This window comes from Cryptomeria japonica, chromosome 2 (assembly GCF_030272615.1).
Source record: "Cryptomeria japonica chromosome 2, Sugi_1.0, whole genome shotgun sequence".
NCBI lineage: Eukaryota > Viridiplantae > Streptophyta > Pinopsida > Cupressales > Cupressaceae > Cryptomeria > Cryptomeria japonica.
The window spans coordinates 286,565,706-286,586,591 of record NC_081406.1 but is presented as its reverse complement, the minus strand read 5'-3'; positions in this window follow the sequence as shown (position 1 = coordinate 286,586,591).

Sequence of the window (20,886 nt, the reverse complement as noted above, 5' to 3'; positions counted from 1 at the left end):
CACAAGGATTCCAGATCTTCAATTTCAGCCGCGTACCTGCAACCTACACACAAAAAAGCGAAGATGATTGGGGGGTTAGGGATTAGGGGTTTGCCCTTAGGTCAAACCCCGGTTTTGGAATTAACCAAGAAATGAGAAATGCTTGTAAATGTAATGTAAAACAAGTACTAACACCTTGTTGTAAGGATGTTTGTATCCTTATGTGCGAAGGTATAGATGTTGTTGTTTGTTGTATGTTGTATGTTGTAGCATGTAGTAAGTGATCTCCTCTTCAATGGTTGAATCCTTGTCTTGAATGCAACACTTAGCCTTGAATGGAGACTTAGAATGATCAATTGCTTGAAGGAATGCTTGAATGCTTGAATGCTTGAGTATAGTTTCCACGCTTGTACACATATGTTCTTCTTACTTTTCCTCTACCCAAATGGGAGAGAAAAATGGAGTTTATATACTTGTCATTTAGGGCTGATAGACTGATTTTCCCGACCTTAGGCCGACCTGGAAAGATAATTTTCCAATTTGCAAACATAAAGACCCGAAGTCCAAAAGAGACCGGGCCCAAAATAGGACCCAGGGACCAGGGCGCTGGGCGCCATGGTCCTGGGGGACCAGGGCACTGGGCGCCCTGGTCCTGAAGGACCAAGGCGCTGGGCGCTCTGGTCCCACCTCCCAGGACAGTAGGGTGCAAAGGAGGTTCAGGCCAGGGTGCAAGAAAATGCAGTTTTTGGTGTCATAATCAGGTTTCGGGGTCTCCATTCAAGTTGCGTGTTGCGTCGCCATCGTGAAGACCGAAATGCAGTCGAAATTGCAAGTGTCGCAATTTTAGGACGCTACACCAATATCAATGCTTTGATCTAGATTTCTAGTCGGAGGGTAAATCCTCTCATTTTTATCCCCTGCTCCTCATTAGAAGTTTAGTCTCCAAATGAAAATACTAAAAATACAAAAAAACCACATACTTTCATATTAGTCAGTCTCTAAATGATATATTTCAGTCTCCAACCAAAGTTTACTATCTAAACGAGAGTTCTTCTTCATTCAGCATTTTCCTTCCTTCAAAAGTTAATAGGGTTAGGGTTACTTGTTCACATGGTGTAGATGTGGACAATTTTACCTACCAAACTTGTTACCTCTGTACAAATAAGAAGCAACAAAACATCCATAAGAAATTAATTTCATAAAAGCATGCTGAAAACAACAAGTGAAGAAGGCGTGATAAGAACCCTAACTCTAGCCTATACAGTTTGATATCACTCACACTTACACTACCTTATGATAAAAGAAAACTAGGCATTTCTTTGTATTAACAAACATCAAATCTGACAACGCAAAAAGAAACCCTAATGACCAAAGCATTTTTCTCAAACCCACTTATCTTTCAAAACACTACCAAATCTTGACTGCCAACTAAAAATCACTTAAAAGTTGAAGAAGACTCACCTCAGTTACAAATTAACTTCATACAAAGATCATTCATGTCTCTTGTCTCACCTTTTCAATCATAGGTTTGAGTTTCTTTCTTTCAGCCTAACGTTCTAAGAAAATTGAATAAAAACGGTATTTAATTATGCTCCCTACGAATATTCTCAGTTCCCTATTTCCTAAATTTTTCTTCGTAAAACAATTACTTCTCCTTGATGATATTAATATCTAAATCTATTTCCATCAAAGACTTTTCAAGCACTTCAACGATAGTGCTATGTCTTCCTTCCCCATAATCTAGATCCATCCTATCTTCTCCATTGCACTTTGTGGTTGCCAACTACTTTATAATCTGATCTTTCTTACTCTGAAGTTCATTAACTTCTACAGTCATTATATCTTTTCTATTTCTTATGATTCCCATCATGCTGAAACCTATTTCACTTTTCAAAGATTATTCAATACGTTCTTGAATTACTGGTTGAACCAATAATTCAACAACTTAGAATGGTTGAAGATGGTTCAACTAGTACATCAGGATAGACATAGCGCTACCGTTGAAGAGCTTGTCATGACTCTCATGGAAATAGATTTAGATGTTGTTATTGTCAAGGAGAAGATCTTGTTTGAGGAAGAAAAGTTCAAGGAATGGAGGAGTGAGAATATTTGTAGGATAGTTACATACCATTTTTTTTTCAATTTTCTCAAAATTTTAGCTGAAAGAAAGAAACTAGACCAGTAATGCAGATTTGTGAAAGATTGTTGGCTGAAAGAGAGAAACTCGACCAATAATGCAGATCTCTTTCTCCTCTAGGAAACATGTTGCCTTGCCAGTTCTATGATAATGCACATCTATGAAGAAGAATTCCTATTTTCCCCCAGCACAACTGCAACATTTAACAACAATTCAAGTGTTGTTTCATTGATGGGGGCTTCCTCATTAGACAGATCTCTTTCACCACTAGAGAACTTGGTTGCCTTGTCACTTTGGGGAAGCTGTGAAAAATAATCCTTCAAGGTATTTCAACTCCTTGTTGATTAATATGGGGGATTCATCGGCACAAACTTCCAACCTGATACCTTGTCCTTTCAATTTATTCCTTGGACAATTTACCTTCTTCTCTTTGATGTGTAATCCCCTGCATTCTGCTTCTTCATTCCCCAAAAGTAATTAGGGTTATCTTTACTAGATAGGGAAAGTGGATTTTTACAACTGCTTCCAGCTTGATTGCCTAGGAAACACTTCTTTACAAGGTGTTAATTGTAACTTCCAAGGCATAGTCTATCCCATTGAATTCCTTTGATACAATAGTTAATTCAATCAGAAAATAAATAAAAATTAACCTAACATACATTATTAATTATTATTTATGCTATTATATTAAATAGATCCAACATATTGATTCTATATCATTTAAAAATATTAGGTCTTATTTTAAAATTTTAAAAAATGATATAAATAAAAATTTAATTTAATTTAGAGTAATAAAAATATTTTCAAAAATTTATTGTTTAAAAATATCATTTTTTTTTTCAGATGTGCTTTGGATGTGAAGTTTATTTCTTTCTATTATTTGAACTGATCTTGAACAGAACTTGGATCAACTTGTTAATGTTCTGAAGTATAATTTCCACTTATATCTTAATTTCAAGAACATAAAATGATGGATGTTCATATAAGTTTTTCATTATAAAAAATGGGTTTTACAAGGACCCGAAGCTCAAAGTGAGAGAGAAAAACAAAACATAAATAGTCACTAACTAGTCTAGAACCAATGACAAAACAACTACAAAAATAGGGGCCAAGCCCACACAACAAAAACACAAAATAGTAATAGAGAGAAACTAAAAACCACTAAACCAAAGATTGCATCAGCTCTTACTTATTTTAGATCATACTCTTGTTGATTTCCTTGAGCTCATCCATGATGAACCTAGAGGTACTCTTCTCCTGGATCTTGCTTCTTGTCCTCATATAGGGACCCTGCAATTTCAGCTCCTGTATTTTCTTCTCCTCTTTGGTGTCTGAGGGTGGGATACTAGTGGTGGGCTGATCTCTTTGGTCTGTAATCATTGTATTGACCTTTTTAAGACCTTGAGCATTGTTATTCATGGCTTCCCTAATAATATTAGCTAGATTCTTCAGGTTTCCCTTAATCTCTTCCAAGATTATTTCCAACTAACCAATCCTTGATTCATGATTCATTTTCATGATCTTAACATCTTTTGTAAGCTTTTGTGTCTTTCGGAGAATTTCATCAGTTTTGCTTGGCATGGGTGTCTTAGGAAAAGTTTCAATGATACCCTTAATTCCTTCCTTCAACATATTGATCTCCTTACTGACCCAAAAAAACAAATTTTTCATGTCTTTTGATAGAGTTATTAAGGAGAATATCAAAATTAGTCTTTTTTAGTATCCCCCTATTCCTCTTGTTCAACATTAATAGTGATGTCCAGCTTTATTTCCTTCTCCTTTCCCTTGGATTTCCAACTTTTTCCGAATTTGGACTTTTTCATGTTTGTTGGGTCAGAACCCTGTAAATTAGGGTTAGGGGTTTTATACTTATAGGTATCCCATCTAGGGTATTTGTTTCTTCTGATGCTACTAGTGTTAGGTGTAATATTTTGTTGGGGGCCCTCCTCTTGAGAAGGACACCATTATGGATTATCCGAGACATGAGGTCCTACCAATCCATAGCCATACCAGACTCTTCTTCCTCCATCTCCATATCAGACACATATTGTAAATCAGGGTTCATCAAATAATTAGGGGTTTTTACAACCAAGGAGGGTTTATCCCCATTATCCTTATCATACTCCATGAGGAGCATGATTAAACCCCATGCAAAATAGGGTTGTCCCTATTTTTGGTGTGATTCGGCGAGCTATTTTCAAGAGAAGATAATAGATAGAAAGGCAAAGAAATTCTTCTGTTATGCCTAAAATAATTTAATATCATAAAGTGGTAAGAGAAGGTACTAACATAGTGACAATCAAGGGTAATGTACCTCATAATCACTTTGGCCATCTCCACCCAAAGTGATTGTAGGACCTTCCTGTTATAGCCATCATCCTTCATCTTTCACACCCTTTTTCTCTCACTTTCTTTGTCAAAGAATGCCAAAATGGCTTCTTCCACCACCTTCCTCTCTTTTTAAAACTTCTTTCCTTCCTTCTACAATCTAGTTATCTCTTCAATGAAGGTTTCATCAATTCTAAACTCTACTCCAAAGGTTATGAGGATACCTTTCTCCGAACCATTCACAAAATCTTGTGTTAATTTTGGGTCATTGCGATGAAGCCTCTCGAGATATGGGACAAGGCCCACATTAGTAATCTCTATCCATAGCTCTTTATTATTTTTTAATTTCTTGTAGGAAGTAGGCTCCATTTTGTTTTCATCAACTCTCATAAGAAGTTTACCTCTACAAAAAATGGATGTTGGTACCAAACCCAAACTAGGAAATGAAAAACTAGATACAAAAGAAAGCTCTAGAAACTTTGGTTTTGAATTTCGAACTCAAATCCCACAAAAGATTATTATTGATTTGGTAGTCTATCATCATTAATGCGATAAGAATGGTCACTGCATTCAACATCCTTTCTAGTCAGTTCACACAATTGTATCGATAGTTTCCTTTCTTGTCCACCACCGTATATCCACATAGTCCACACCAATATTCGCCAAGTGGTCAGTTGGTTTGTTACCTTCCCAATAAATATGAGAAATTTTGAAATCATCTAATTTTTCAATCATGATATGGCACTCTTGAATTAAATGATTGATACTCCATCTATGATTGGTTTGTTTACTCACACATTTGTTGATGTTTAGAGATTCATTCTCAAGCTCTAATAGCCATTTGTAACCCAATGTAATCATCTTTAGCCTCATTCTAGTGGTTTATCTGGGTGCCTAGTGAGAGTACCACCGCACAAGCAAGCCTACCATTATGGTCTCAAGAAACTCCCCATTAGCATTGATTTTGATCCACCCACTTAAGGGAGGGTCCCAAACAACATTATTTCTCATCTGCTTTAACTTGATAGTAGGTTTAGGAATATCCCAGCTGATATACCATCTATTGATAATATCCTAGTCCTGAGTCAAAGTAGGAATAGGAGGTCTATCATGTGAGAAGGACAAGAAGAGAAAAAGTTATCCTTAATGGTATTTTAGACTTTTCGAGCAATAGATAGACGAGAGGACTCTTTGTCCCAAAAGGTCTCGTTGTTTCTTTCTTTCAAAATCCCCCAAGACAGATGGGGTAACATAAGGTACTATAGCACTCTGAGAGAAGGATTATTTGAAGGGAAACACCACTGGAACCAACAGTCCAAGAGGCTTCTAGGAAGGCACCACATAATTCCTTAGAGATTAAAAAAAAGAGCCCAAACATCTCTCAAATATGAGTAATGGAGAAGCAAATGCATAGCATCTTCAGTATATTCCTTGCACAAAGATTATCTGTTTATGCATAAAGAGCTAGAAGAAGATATAAATTTTTGGAATCAACAACTTGTTCCAAATAGTTGACTAGAAAGGGGTAGGAACAAAGGATCTCATCAATAGGTAGAAAGCATGAGAAATGGGAAAAACTACTGAGGAAGAACCACTCCACACGAAAGAGTCTGCAACAAGAAAAGATGGAATGTGAATATTAGCAAGCCATAATTAAAGGGGATTTAGGATGGGGTCCACACTCATAATTTTGATCTAGTTACCCTCTTTGATATAATCAATGACCTAGTAGCCAAACCTCTCCACACATCTCTCTTTAAGTTGAGCCACACAATGGAAGTCAATTAGAGGCCAATCACCAACCCACCAATCATCCCAGAAAAAAATTATCCTCCCATTTCTAAGGACCCATATTGAAAATTAAGAATAATATCTTTGGAATTATGAAAATTAGTCCAAAGATACGAAGTTGCCACAGGCAAATTGTAATCTTCTAAAACACTTTGGCCAGAGATATCAAAAACATGGTATTTTTTATGCCAAATAGAGATCCATTCATCAGAATCATCTCCACAATTTTTTTTCCATGAGGGCTTTGTTGAAGTCACAAATGTGCCTAATGGAAAGGCCTCCAAGTCTGTTTGGGAGACACACTTGATCCCAGGCCATAAGATGAAGGTTATTTTTAGATCTAGTACCTATTGATGCAGAGGATCTTGGAAAACCAATCACAACTCTAGGATCATGCTAATCCATCTATATTTTTACCATTACAAAAATCTATTACAGGCATATTCCATCATACTTCAACAATCAATCAATCAAAAAAACACAAACTTGATCCAGGTATCAAATTTGCCAACTTGTTGTCCCTTTGGATAGACCTGTACAAAGAGGTATATAAATATCTAACTAGATATAAAAAACTCAATCCCTTCAGTCCGAACCTGAATAGCTTTCTTACAAACAACATATCCCAAATTTAGCCAAATCCAACGGTTAGATTAAAAGTTATGGTCTTTTCACCAAGACCCATTTCTGCTGTCCCCAAATAAGACATGTGCATGCCTAGTCCATCTAGGGCATCAAATATATTTCACAAAACAAAACCAAATGATTCCAAACTAATATAAAATGAAATATTTATGAATCTAGTTTCATTATATGTAAGCCATTAAATTTTCAAATGGTTAAATCATTAGATAGTCACAAACCCTTGTCTGCAACTCCATTGAAGATAGTTTACAAATAATTTTCACCAAAATCTTCATAACCTACACAAATGTGCATCAAAATGACTTAGGCCAAAATGAAATGAAATCTGATTCATATATCTTTCCAATGAATCTATTTTTTGGTCATAATTCTTCCCAATGAGTCTGTACCAAATGCTGCAACATGACTATTCTCAGGAAATCTCAAATCTACAAACAACCACTTTCACCAAAACTTTCATAACTTACTCATTTCTTCATTAAACTGGACCAAACTAAAAGAATGAGAAAGAGGATTCATTCTACTATCTAAACATTATAAATATACAGGGTTTCTAGGCCATACATGGTCGTACAAGGCCTAGAAACAACAACTTAACACAAAAACACCAATCAAAATGCAAGTTTTAAACACACCAATTTGTTCCAAAACTTTATCCTCCTTCTCTATTATTCTAATAATGATTTTGTTTGACCAATACAACATATTTATAGACTCTTTGGTAGTTATAAACCATCCAACTACCTTTATGACCCTTCATCTTCCCTTTTACCACTTTATGTGCAATTTTTGCACTTTTGCAATTTTCTTGCAACTTTGACACTTTTTTCTAGTGTCTCCCCAAATTGTAAAAAATCTTATAGACTATTTGAGATATTTCACATTGATTTTACCCTTCCATGGGTTATTTCAACAATCTTGATCTTATAGACCAAACTGGGACCTAAAGAACAACTTTTAACAACTTTATTCAAATAATTACAATAATTGATCTTGTCTTTACAAATGGATTCATGATGAATCAATACATCATAAAAATTATCAAAGTGACTTAAAACATCACTTTTCTCCTGGTGACCTCATGTTCTTGGGTGCTCTTGCACCATACTACCGACCTTGAAAGTTTTCCAAGTCTCTTGGAAATGTGAATGCAACAACCTCTTTGTCTTTACCTCTTTTTCTTCTTATCATGCCTCTACATCCTTCTCTTGCCTTCAATCAAGACTCCCAGTTATGGAGTTCATACTGGTTGCTCCTCAAGATGCTACTCCAAACATAAGTTCACCCTCAATGCTGCACCAAACTCACCAACTATCTTGCCTCACCTAGGAGTCCTTTCCTTGCCTCTCTCCCTGGGACTTTTGGCAACCCACTGGACCTCCTGCTCAGGCCCCTTGGACCATCTCCTATGGGCCCATGACAGAAGTTCATGTCTACCTACTTGTAGCTAGTGGACAAGCACCTACAACCATAAAATATTAGCAAAAACCAAATAACAAATCTTCTTGGGCTAGGTCCTGGTGTGGATTGCCTCCTTCGGCACTCTAACCACACACTCAGGCTCTTCTAGCTCTGATACCAATTTGATGTAGAGGATCTTGGAAAACCAATCACAACTCTAGGATCATGCTAATCCATCTATATTTTTACCATTATAAAAATTTATTAGAGGCATATTCCATCATACTTCAACAATCAATCAATCAAGAAAACATAAACTTGATACATGTATCAAATTTGCCAACTTGCTGTCCCTTTGGATAGACCTGTACAAAGAGGTATATAAATATCTAACTAGATATAAAAAAAACTCAATCCCTTTGGTCCAAACCTAAATAGCTTTCTTACAAACAACATATCCCAAATTTAGCCAAATCCAATGGTTAGATCAAAAGTTATGGTCTTTTCACCGAGACCCATTTCTGTTGTCCCCAAATAAGACATGTGCATGCCTAGTCCGTCTAGGGCATCAAATATCTTTCACAAAACAAAACCAAATGATTCCAAACTAATACATTATGAAATATTTATGCATATAGTTTCATAATATATAAGACATTAAATTTTCAAATGGTTAAATCATTAGATAATCACAAACCCTTGTCTACAACTCCATTGAAGATAGTTTAAAAATAGTATTCACCAAAATCTTCATACCTTACACAAATGTCCATAAAAATGACTCAGACCAAAATGAAATGAAAGGTGATTCATATATCTTTTCAATGAATCTATTTTGTGGTCATAATTCTTCCCAATAAGTCCGTACCAAATGCTGCAACATGACTGTTCTTAGGAAATCTCAAATCTGCAAACAACCACTTTCTCCAAAAATTTCATAACTTATTCATTTAATCATTAAACTACACCAAACCAAAAGAATGAGAAAGAGGATTCATTCCACTATCTAACCATTATAAATATATAGGGTTTACAGGCCATACATGGTCGTACAAGGCCTAGAAACAACAACTTAACACAAAAACACCAATCAAAATGCAAGTTTTAAACACACCAATTTGTTCCAAAACTTTATCCTCCTTTCTTCCAATAATAATTTTTTTTGACCAATACAACATATTTATAGAATCTTTGGTAGTTATAAACCATCCAACTACCTTTATGACACTTCATCTTCCCTTTTACCACTTTATGTGCAATTTTTGCACTTTTACATTTTTTGCAAATGTTGCACTTTTGCAATTTTCTTGCAACTTTGACATTTTTTTCTAATGTCTCCCCAAATTGTAAAAAATATTATAGACTATTTGAGATATTTCATGTTGATTTTACCCTTCTATGGGTTATTTCAACAATCTTGACCTTATAGACCAAACTGGGACCTAAAGAACAACTTTTAACAACTTTATGCAAATAATTACAATAATTGATCTTGTCTTTACAGATGGATTCATCATGAATCAATACATCATAAAAATTATCAAAATGACTTAAAACATCACTTTTCTCCTGGTGACCTCATGTTCTTGGGTGCTCTTGCACCATACTACAAACCTTGAAAGTTTTCCAAGTCTCTTGGAGATGTGAATGCAACAACCTCTTTGTCTTTACCTCTTTGTCTTCTTATCATGCCTCTACATCCTTCTCTTGCCTTCAATCAAGACTCCCAGTTATGGAGTTCACACTGGCTACTCCTTAAGGTGTTGCTCCAAACATAAGTCCACCCTCAATGCTGCACCAAACTCACCAACTATCTTGCCTCACCTAGGAGTCATTTCCTTGCCTCTCTCCCTAGGACTTTTGGCAACCCATTGGACCTCCTTCTCAGGCCCCTTGGACCATCTCCTATGACCCCATGACAGACCTTCATGTCTGCCTACATGCAGCTAGTGGACAAGAACCTACAACCATAAAATATTAGCAAAAACCATAAAATCTTCTTGGGCTAGGTCTTGGTGTGGATTGCCTCCTTCGGCGCTCTACCCACACACTCAGGCTCTTCTAGCTCTAATACCAATTTGATGCAGAGGATATTGGAAAACAAATCACAACTCTAGGATAATGCTGATCCATCTATATTTTTACCATTATAAAAATTTATTAGAGGCATATTCCATCATACTTCAACAATCAATCAATCAAGAAAACACAAACTTGATCCATGTATCAAATTTGCCAACTTGCTGTCCCTTTGGATAGACCTGTACAAAGAGGTATATAAATATCTAACCAGATATAAAACACTCAATCCCTTCAGTTCAGACCTGAACAACTTTCTTACAAACAACATATCCCAAATTTAGCCAAATCCAACGGTTAGATTAAAAGTTATGGTCTTTTCACTGAGACCCATTTCTGTTGTCCCTAAATAAGACATGTGCATGCCTAGTCCGTCTAGGGCATCAAATATCTTTCACAAAACAAAACCAATTGATTCCAAACTAATAGAAAATGAAATATTTTTGGATCTAGTTTCATAATATGTAAGCCATTAAATTTTCAAATGGTTAAATCATTAGATAATCACAAACCCTTGTTTGCAACTCCATTGAAGATAGTTTAAAAATAGTTTTCACCAAAATCTTCATAACTTACACAAATGTGCATAAAAATGACTCAAACTAAAATTAAATGAAAGCTGATTCATATATCTTTCCAATGGATCTATTTTGTGGTCATAATTCTTCCCAATGAGTCCGTACCAAATGCTGCAACATGACTATTCTCAGGAAATCTCAAATCTGTAAACAACCACTTTCACCAAAACTTTCATAAATTATTCATTTATTCATTAAACTACACCAAACCAAAAGAATGAGAAAGAGGATTAATTCCACTATCTAACCATTATAAATATATAGGGTTTCTAGGCCATACATGGTTGTACAAGGTCTGGAAACAACAACTTAACACAAAAACACCAATCAAAATGCAAGTTTTAAACACACCAATTTGTTCCAAAACTTTGTCCTCCTTCTCTATTCTTCCAATAATGATTTTGTTTGACCAATACAACATATTTATAGACTCTTTGGTAGTTATAAACCATCCAGCTACCTTTATGACCCTTCATCTTCCCTTTTACCACTTTATGTGCAATTTTTGCACTTTTACATTTTTGCAAATATTGCACTTTTGCAATTTTCTTGCAACTTTGACACTTTTTTCTAATGTCTCCGCAAATTGTAAAAAATCTTATAGACAATTTGAGATATTTCATGTTGATTTTACCCTTCTATGGGTTATTTCAACAATCTTGACCTTATAGACCAAACTGGGACCTAAAGAACAACTTTTAACAACTTTATGCAAATAATTACAATAATTGATCTTGTCTTTACAGATGGATTCATCATGAATCAATACATCATAAAAATTATCAAAATGACTTAAAACATCACTTTTCTCCTAGTGACCTCATGTTCTTGGGTGCTCCTACACCACCTATCCATAGAAAATTATATTGGATTTTTTTCATGCGGTCAACTAATTTTGAAGAATTTTAAAACAGACTCAAAGAATAGACAAAAAGATTTTACAAGGATGCCTTGATTAATTGGAGCTTAACATCTTAGCTCAAAAGGGAACCTTTCCAACCAATGAGCTTACTATGGAAGTGATTTATCAAACTAGACTAGAAGGAATCAAGAGCAAATCCTGAACACAATGGTAATCCCATGGTATGTGCAGGATCATGGTGTGCCAAAATAGGTCGTTAAGTGGCAAATAAATTTTAGAAAATCAAAGTTATGCAACTTGACATGAAAATTTGAATAAGTTGTGAACATTATTTTGAAAATATGTAAGAAGAGAATCTATAGACAATTGAATGTAGTTTCTAAGCTACTAGTTGTTTTTTGAAAAACAAAAATCCTATTTGATGAAAATTTCAAATTTCAATGTAGTGGTACTAAAATTTCAAGAAAAAGATAAGAAGTAGACATATGTCTGACCACCTTAATCATAATAAAATTATAATATTTATAATATAAGTATTAGACTCATGTCCGGTTGTGACACATATTATGTTATAATTTTTTATAAAGTAAATAATTATTTATGAATTTTTACTACAACTTTTTAGAAATCCTGAAACTCCTATGTCTGACCACTTTAACTTTGTCAAAACCTTATGAATTTTTAGTTTTTAAAATTTTCCCTATATTAGACGAAGCATAGGATGTGATGCATGTTTTGGATTCAAAATAAGTTATACCATTTGAAAGTTATGAGTGTTTTTCATTCAGTCTATCAATCAAGACTATTGTTAGAATTCTATTAGAAAATAAATAATAATTATTTATTAAAGTCAAAATAAGACAAGCCTTATATTGTTGGAATGCTGAGAACGTCCTTAAAAAAACCTTTTCATTTAATCAATTTTGGCTACAAAAAAGTCATCTGCCACCAGTGTAAAGTCTGGAAAATCAAGGAATACTGAAAAACACATTTTTTGAGTTGACTTTCCAGGCTTGTCACTTCCAAGCCAAATCCCAAAGCATTCCCGAGCCAAAATTTGAAATTTGAAATTTATATAACAAAAATCGGATATCTGATTTTAATAAGTAAATTCACTAACTAAATATACACATTATTAATCTATTATTTATTAATATATTAAGATATAATATTTTTATATATTAATTTATAAATAAATTAGTATATGATATTAGGGAGAGAGAGAGGGGGGAGTTGGGGGAGAAAGAGATTAGGGGAGAGAGAGAGAGGGGGGGCAAGGGAAAGAGAGATAAAGAGATTAGGGGAGAGAGGGAAAGAGAGAGAGAGAGAGAGAGAGAGAGAGAGAGAGAGAGAGAGGGTGAAGGGAGAGAGAGTTAGGGATAGGGAAGGGAGAGAAAAATAGAGAGATTAAGGAAGAGGGAGAGAGAGATTATGGGTTTTATGGTGTCCTAAGGGGTCATATTGTGTCCTACGACCCCTTAGGAAACCATATAATCCTTTAAGATGCCAAAATATGTCGTTATGGGTCATATTGTATTCTAAGGGGTCATATTGTGTCATATGACACCTTTAAGACACCATATGACCCCTTAGGACACAATATGACCCTTTACAACTTTATACGGTGTCATTACGGGTCATATGACTCCTTATGACACCATATGGTGTAGTTAGGTGTCATATGGTATCCTAAGGGGTCATGGGACACCATACGACCCCTAAGGACAATATGAAGCCCCTTAGAAAACCATATTGGGTCATTATGGTTCCTATGGTGTCCTAAGGTGTCATATTATGTCATACTACTCTTTAGGACACCATATGACCCCTTAAGACACCAAATTGTGTCGTTATGGGTCATTTTATGTCCTAAGGGGTCATGGGACACCATATGACCCCCAAGGACAACATATGACCCCTTACAACACCATATTGGGTCGTTATGGGTCTTATGGTGTCCTAAGCAATCATATTCTATCCTATGACCCCTTAGGACATGATATGACCCCTTAAGACACCAAATTTTGTTGTTATGGGTCATATTGTGTCTAAAGGGGTCATATTGTGTCCTAAAGGGTCATGGGACACCATATGACCCCTCAGGACAACAAACGACCCCTTATGACACCATATTGGATCGTTATGAGTCTTATGGTGTCCTAAGGGGTCATATTATGTCCTACAACCCCTTAGAACACCATATGACCCCTTAAGACACAAAATTATGTTGATATGGGTCATATTGCGTCCTAAGGGGTAATGGGACACCATCTGACCCCTAGGGACAACATACGACCCCTTATGAGACCATATTGGGTCATTATGAGTCATATGGTGTCCATAGGGGTCATATTATGTCCTACAAACCCTTAGGACACCATAGGACCCCTTAAGACACCATGTTGGGTCGTTATGGTTCCTACGGTGTCCTAAGGGGTCATATTGTGTCAAACGACCCCTTAGGACACTATATGACCCCTTAAGATACCAAATTGTGTTGTTATCTATCATATTGTGTTCTAAGGGGTCATGGGCACCATATGACCCCTAAGGACAACATACAACACCTTATGACACCATATTGGGTCATTATGAGTCATATGGTGTCCATAGGGGTCATATTGTGTCCTACGACCCCCTAGGACCAAAACCGGTATTGAGAGGGGGGGGTGAATCAGTAAAAACACAAATACAATCCAAAACCGGTTTGACAACAAATACTCTAAATGACTGGGAAACAGAGATATCGGTAAAACAGAGTGCAACCGGTAACATCTAGTATAGCTCAATCAGTCATGAACCGGTCACTCAATAAGCTTTTCTCTTATCTCAATACCACATTATCATTACATTCTCATCCATAAACTAGTAAACTTAACCATCAAATCTTCACAACAGTGAGTTCAATATGTTTTATAGACAGGCATAAAACATACAACCTTCATGTGCATAACAGATAAAACAGAGCATCACAAGACAAAAGCATTACACATGACACACATATTTTTCACGTGGAAACCCAACTAGGAAAAACCACGGTGGGGATGAATACCCACAAGCTTCTTTTTGAACTCTTTAGAAGTCCGCTCAGTTAGGAGCCTTCTTTGGTTAAGGACATTACAATAGGTTGTGGTAGGAACCGATCCTGTTAAGGATCACTTGGTTAAGGGATACCCGGTTAAGGGTTAAACCCAGTAGGGTCACCTTGTTATAGGATTTTAAGAACTCAATAGCTGAAAGGATCTCCTAAGCTTCTCAAGCTTCTCATAACTCAATAGCCTTGAGTTACCCAGTTAAGGGATTTGAAACAAGCTGGTTAAGACCACCCAATTTAAGGGATTTTGAATCAAGCCAGTTAAGGCTACCCTGTTAGGAGATTTTACAACTTTCGAAATGGTTAGAGATCAACAGGTATTACAATGATCTGTTAACAACACTCAATGCTAATGCAGATCTGTTTAGGCTCCTCTTTTCTTTCTACACAATCACTTTGCAGGTATCTTTTCTCTTCTTTGGTCTAGCAAGAATCATGTATCACTTTCCTTAGATACACACTCACAACTTTTGCCAAGAACCTCAGACAAAAACCCAACATTGACCTTATAGGAAACATACAGGTCGGTAGCAAAAACCCTAAACCCTAAACCTGTTAGGTTGAGAAATTCAAATGGTTCAATCCTAGCCATTGAATCATATTGCATTAAATGCACTAGTCTTGAATCGATCTCAAGACATTCTCTCCATCATCCATTATCCACTGTTTTCATGGCAGCTAATAACCCATCACACGTTATCACTATTTGACAAACTTTGCACATTCCCAAGGTAGATAGGAATAGTCATCTTCATGCAAGATCCTTCACACACACAGAGCTTACATGGCAACTCGATCTATCCTCCATCATACTACTAACTCACCACACAAAGACCACCGATTGAAACACACAAACTTGAGGTACTCCAACCGGAAACCTCGAAGTGGAAGTTTCCTACCAACTGGTAGTCATATAGTGCTTCCATGTGTCAGTTCCCATAACTACATGCTGGTTCACTTTGAACAAATATGCCACTTCACTTTGGCATATAAACTGGTTTACACATATGCCGGTTCCTCTCTATAAACTTATCACATGTGCCAGTTCACACTATGTCTCATATTGACATCAATGACAACATACAATATCATTATGGCTTCATGCTAGTTCACATAAGGCTCATGCTGGTTCACATAATTCCAACAATCTCCCCCTTTGGCATTGATGGCAATATACAAAAGATATCTTCTCTGCTTCACATCTTCTCCCCATTTGCTGCAGATATCTTTTCGCTTCACTCTCACTCCTTCTCCCCCTTTGACAACAATGCTAAAGTGGAGGTACAATCATCACTGTTTCATCATGCTACTCCCCCTAAGGATTAGCATCCATAAACACACCAATCAACAAAAGATTTGTCTTTTCAATACCTGATTGATGTGGAACAATTACTTTTAGTTCACCTCTTGAAGGGGAAATACCCCTAATTCACCTCTCAAATGCATAAATGTTTTCTTTGGGAGAGGCTTGGTGAATATGTCTGCTAATTGCTGCTTACTAGACACATGTTCCAGTGCAATCTCTTTATTCTGAACATTTTCCCTCAAGAAATGATACTTAAGCTCAAAATGCTTGGTTCTAGAATGTAAAACTGGATTCTTTGATATATTGATAGCACTTGTGTTATCACAGAATATACTTACCAGTTCAGATAGAAGGATCTTGAAGCCTTCCAGTACATGCTTCATCCAGATTGTTTGAGTGTAGTTCATGAAAGCTGCAACATACTCCGCTTCCACTATAGACTGAGAGATGCAACTCTACTTTTTACTCATCCATGAGACCAGTCTACCACTGAGAAAGAATGCACCACCGGTTGTGCTCTTTTGGTCATCCACATTATCAACCCAATCAGTATCTGTGAATACTTTCAGATTGAAATTATTGCTATATGGGTACCACAATCCATAGTCAATTGTTCCCTTTAGATATCTAAGAATCTGCTCGACTGCACTCAAGTGAGATTCTCTTGGACTCTTCTAGAACCTTCCAGTGATGCCAACTGCATGTGCAATATCTGGTCTGCTATGCACTACATAATGCAACTTACCAATCATTGACTGGTATTCCTTCTCATCAACCAGTGTGAAATCACCCTCCTTTGTCAATTTGCAAGCAGTCACCATTGGTGTACCAACCGGTTTGCTATCTTCCATGCCAAAAGTCTTCAACACCTCTTTGACATATTTGGACTGAGTGATGAAGATTCCATCTTTCATCTACTAGATCTGCAATCCAATGAAGAACTTAATCTCCCCTATGAGTGACATCTCAAACTCTTTCTTCATTTCATCAGCAAACTCATGACTCATCTTGTTATCTCCTCCAAAGATAATGTCACCAACAAAAACTTCACAGTTCAGGATCTGATCTTCTTCAGACTTCAAGTAGATATTGCTATCTTCACTTGTTCTCTCAAATCCAGTCTTCACAAGATGGGAATGTAGGCGCTCATACCATGCTGTAGGTGCTTGCTTTAGACCATATAATTCTTTATGTAGCCTACATACCATGCCACTATCTTCAGATAGGGTAAACCCATCTGGTCACTCAATATACACCTCCTCTTCAAGTACACCATTTAGGAATGTAGATTTTACATCCATTTGATATACCTTGAATCTCTTAAAAGCTGCATATGCAAGAAGCATACGAACTCCTTCCAATCTGGCTACAGGAGCAAAGGTTTCCCCATAGTCTTCACCTTCTTCTTGAGCATATTCTTTGCATACCAGTTTGGCTTTATTCCTAATCACTGTGCCGTCCACATTCAACTTATTTCTGAACACCCATTTGGTGCCAATGACATTTTTATGCTCTGGTCTGGGTACCAAGGACCATGTACCATTTTTCTCTATCTGGTCAAGTTCTTCTTCCATTGCCTTGATCCAGTCTTCATCTTTATGAGCCTCTTTGAATGACTTAGGCTCAAATTCAGAGATCATACATGAGTTTTCTCTGATCTTTCTTCTAGTAAGGATTCCTGCATCCTTATCACCTATGATCTGCTTGGGATCATGATTCAACTTGACATACTAAGGAATGGTCTTAACTGGTTCTTCTTGCTTTTCTTCATCATCCTCATCTTCATTGGTATTAGCATTCACCGATTTAGTAACACTATTACTGGTACTAGGTTGATTGACAACCGGTTCCCAGAACGTTGCAACCAGTTCATTTACAACTTGGTCACTGCTGATTTTCTCAGTCTTCTTAGAGGATTCATCAACTCTTACATTGATGCTTTCCATAATTCTCTGAGTCCTATTGTTGTAGCACTTGAAAGATTTACTCTTGGTGGAATATCCTAGAAATATTCCTTCATCACATTTAGCTTCAAATTTATCTTGATGTTCACTCTTGATGTAACATTTGCTGCCAAATACCTTAAAGTAGTTTACCACAGGTGTCTTACCGGTCCAATACTCATAAGGAGTTTTGTCCTTACCCTTTTTGATGACTACTCAGTTCATAGTGTAAACTACAGTGCTCACTGCTTCTCTCCAAAAGGTGTGAGAAACCTTTCCTTGGATCAACATAGTTGTAGCTACTTCAACCACAGTCCGGTTATTCCTCTCTGCTAGGCCATTCTGTTGTGGAGTCCAGGGGGCAGACAGCTATCCCTTGATGCCAAATTCTTCACAATACTTGTTGAATTCACTGGAAGTGAATTCCCTTGCTTGATCAGTTCTGAGACATTTGATCCTTTTACTGCTTTCCTTCTCCACTAATGCTCTGGAAACTTTGAATTTCCCAAAAGCTTCAGACTTGTCTTTTAAGAATGTGACCCACATCATTCTTGAGCAGTCATCAGTGAGAATCATGAAGTACCTATCACCCTGCACACTTCTAGTTTTCATAGGACTACATAAATTAGTATGCACAAGATCAAGAAAGTTGTCAGCAGTAAAAGATTTACCTCTAAAGGTTGAGGAAGACATTTTCGCTAATTGACATTATCTACACAAGGTATTATCTAGTTTGCTCAGCACCGACAACGCTCTAACTACCTTGATCTTACTAGCCTTGACAATGTTATCAAAGTTCACATGGAAAAACCTCCTATGCCATATCTAGCTATCATCAAGATTAGCCATAAGACATGTACTTATATTTTCATTTAGATGAAATAGGTTACCTTTAGTCTGCATGCCGGTGGCTACCAATTTACCATCTTTACCTTTGATTCTGCAAACTCCATTCTTGAATTGCAGAGTGAGACCACTGTCATTTAGCTGGGCAACACTTAGAAGGTTGTGTCTAAGACCATCAACCCAATACACATTGTCAGCACTACTCTTTCCATTCAAAGAGAGGGACACTCTGCCTTTGACCATGCATGGTGCATCATTTCCAAAGCGAACCACACCACCATCATACTCCTCTAAGGATAGAAACTTGCTTCGGTCACCAATCATATGGTGAGAATAGCCACTGTCAATGATCCACTCATTGGAATCATTAAACTGGGAGACAAGAGCCTTCTTGTCTGCCACATCTTCCTTTACCACAACAAACACAATGTCTTCATTTTCTTCATCTTCTGATTCCTCATCTATGATACCTTCATCCACTGCCACAAAACAATTTCTCTGGTTTCCTCCTTTGAATTTCTTGAACCTTTCCGGTTTATCCTTGTTGTCACTATTAGGACAGTTCATAGCAATATGTCCTATCCAGTTACAGGAGAAACATTTCAAAGGAAGCTTACCTTTGTATTTACTAGTCCCTTTTGAAAATCTCCTTGCAAGAAGAGCTTCAAATTCCATCAGAAACTCTTCATCCTTCATTTCTCTATTTTGACTAGGTTCCCCAATAGTGCTAGACTCTTTTCCTTTTCTAGATGGTATAGCAGAAGCTTTAAAAGCTAATTCTAACTTTTGAACACTAACATCAAAACTATTCAGCTCATAGGCTGTCAACTTGGCTATGGTGGAGTCCAAGGACGCCTTAGACTTGTCTATTGATCTCAGCTCCTGAATAGCAGCAACCCTTATTGCATAGACCAGCAACAAGGATCTCAGGACTTTACTTACCATAGTGGAATCTTCTATTTTCCCACTTGCACTCTTTATTTCTCCAACAACTATTTTGATTCTTATTCCCTACTGTTGAATGGTCTCTCCTTCAATCATCCGCATGTCTTCAAACTTTCCTCTCAAGTTCTCTTCCTTAGCCTGTTTTACATGCTCATCACCACCATAGATATTTTCAAGAGAATCCCATACCTCTTTGGGATTTGTCTTGTCCTAAACATCAATAAAATTAATGTCATATAGACTACTGATGAGGGCTTCCATGACTTGCCCATTTTCTTGTATCTCTCTCTTTTGCTCATCAGTGAGAGTACCAGTAGGAACAACACATACATTTTCAACATAACTCCAGTGTTGAACTCCCATGCTTTTGATGAATATCTTCATCTTGTCTTTCCATATACCAAAGTTTTCCTTGTTGAACTTTGGACCATCCCTCTTCATCATTTGACTAGGATCTTTTCCTCAAGTGGTTAAGCTTACAACACAGAGGACTTGGAGGGCTCTGATACCAATTGATAACTCAATGATGAACCACTAGTACTGAACTAGTACTGAGAGTGGGGGGCGGGGTGAATCAGTACAAACACAAATACAATCCAAAACCGGTTTGACAACAAATACTCTAAATGATTGATAAATAGAGATACCGGTAAAACAGAGTGCAACCGGTAACATCTAGTATAGCTTAATCAGTCATGATCCAGTCACTCAATAAGCTTTTCTCTTAGCTCAATACCACATTATCATTATATTCTCATCCATAAACTAGTAAACTTAACCATCAAATCTTCACAACAGTGAGTTCAATATGTTTAATAGACAGGCATAAAACATACAACCTTCATGTGCATAACAGATAAAATAGAGCATCACAAGACCCTTTTTGAACTCTTTAGAAGTCTTCTTAGTTAGGAGCCTTCTCCGGTTAAGGACATTACAATAGGTTCTGGTA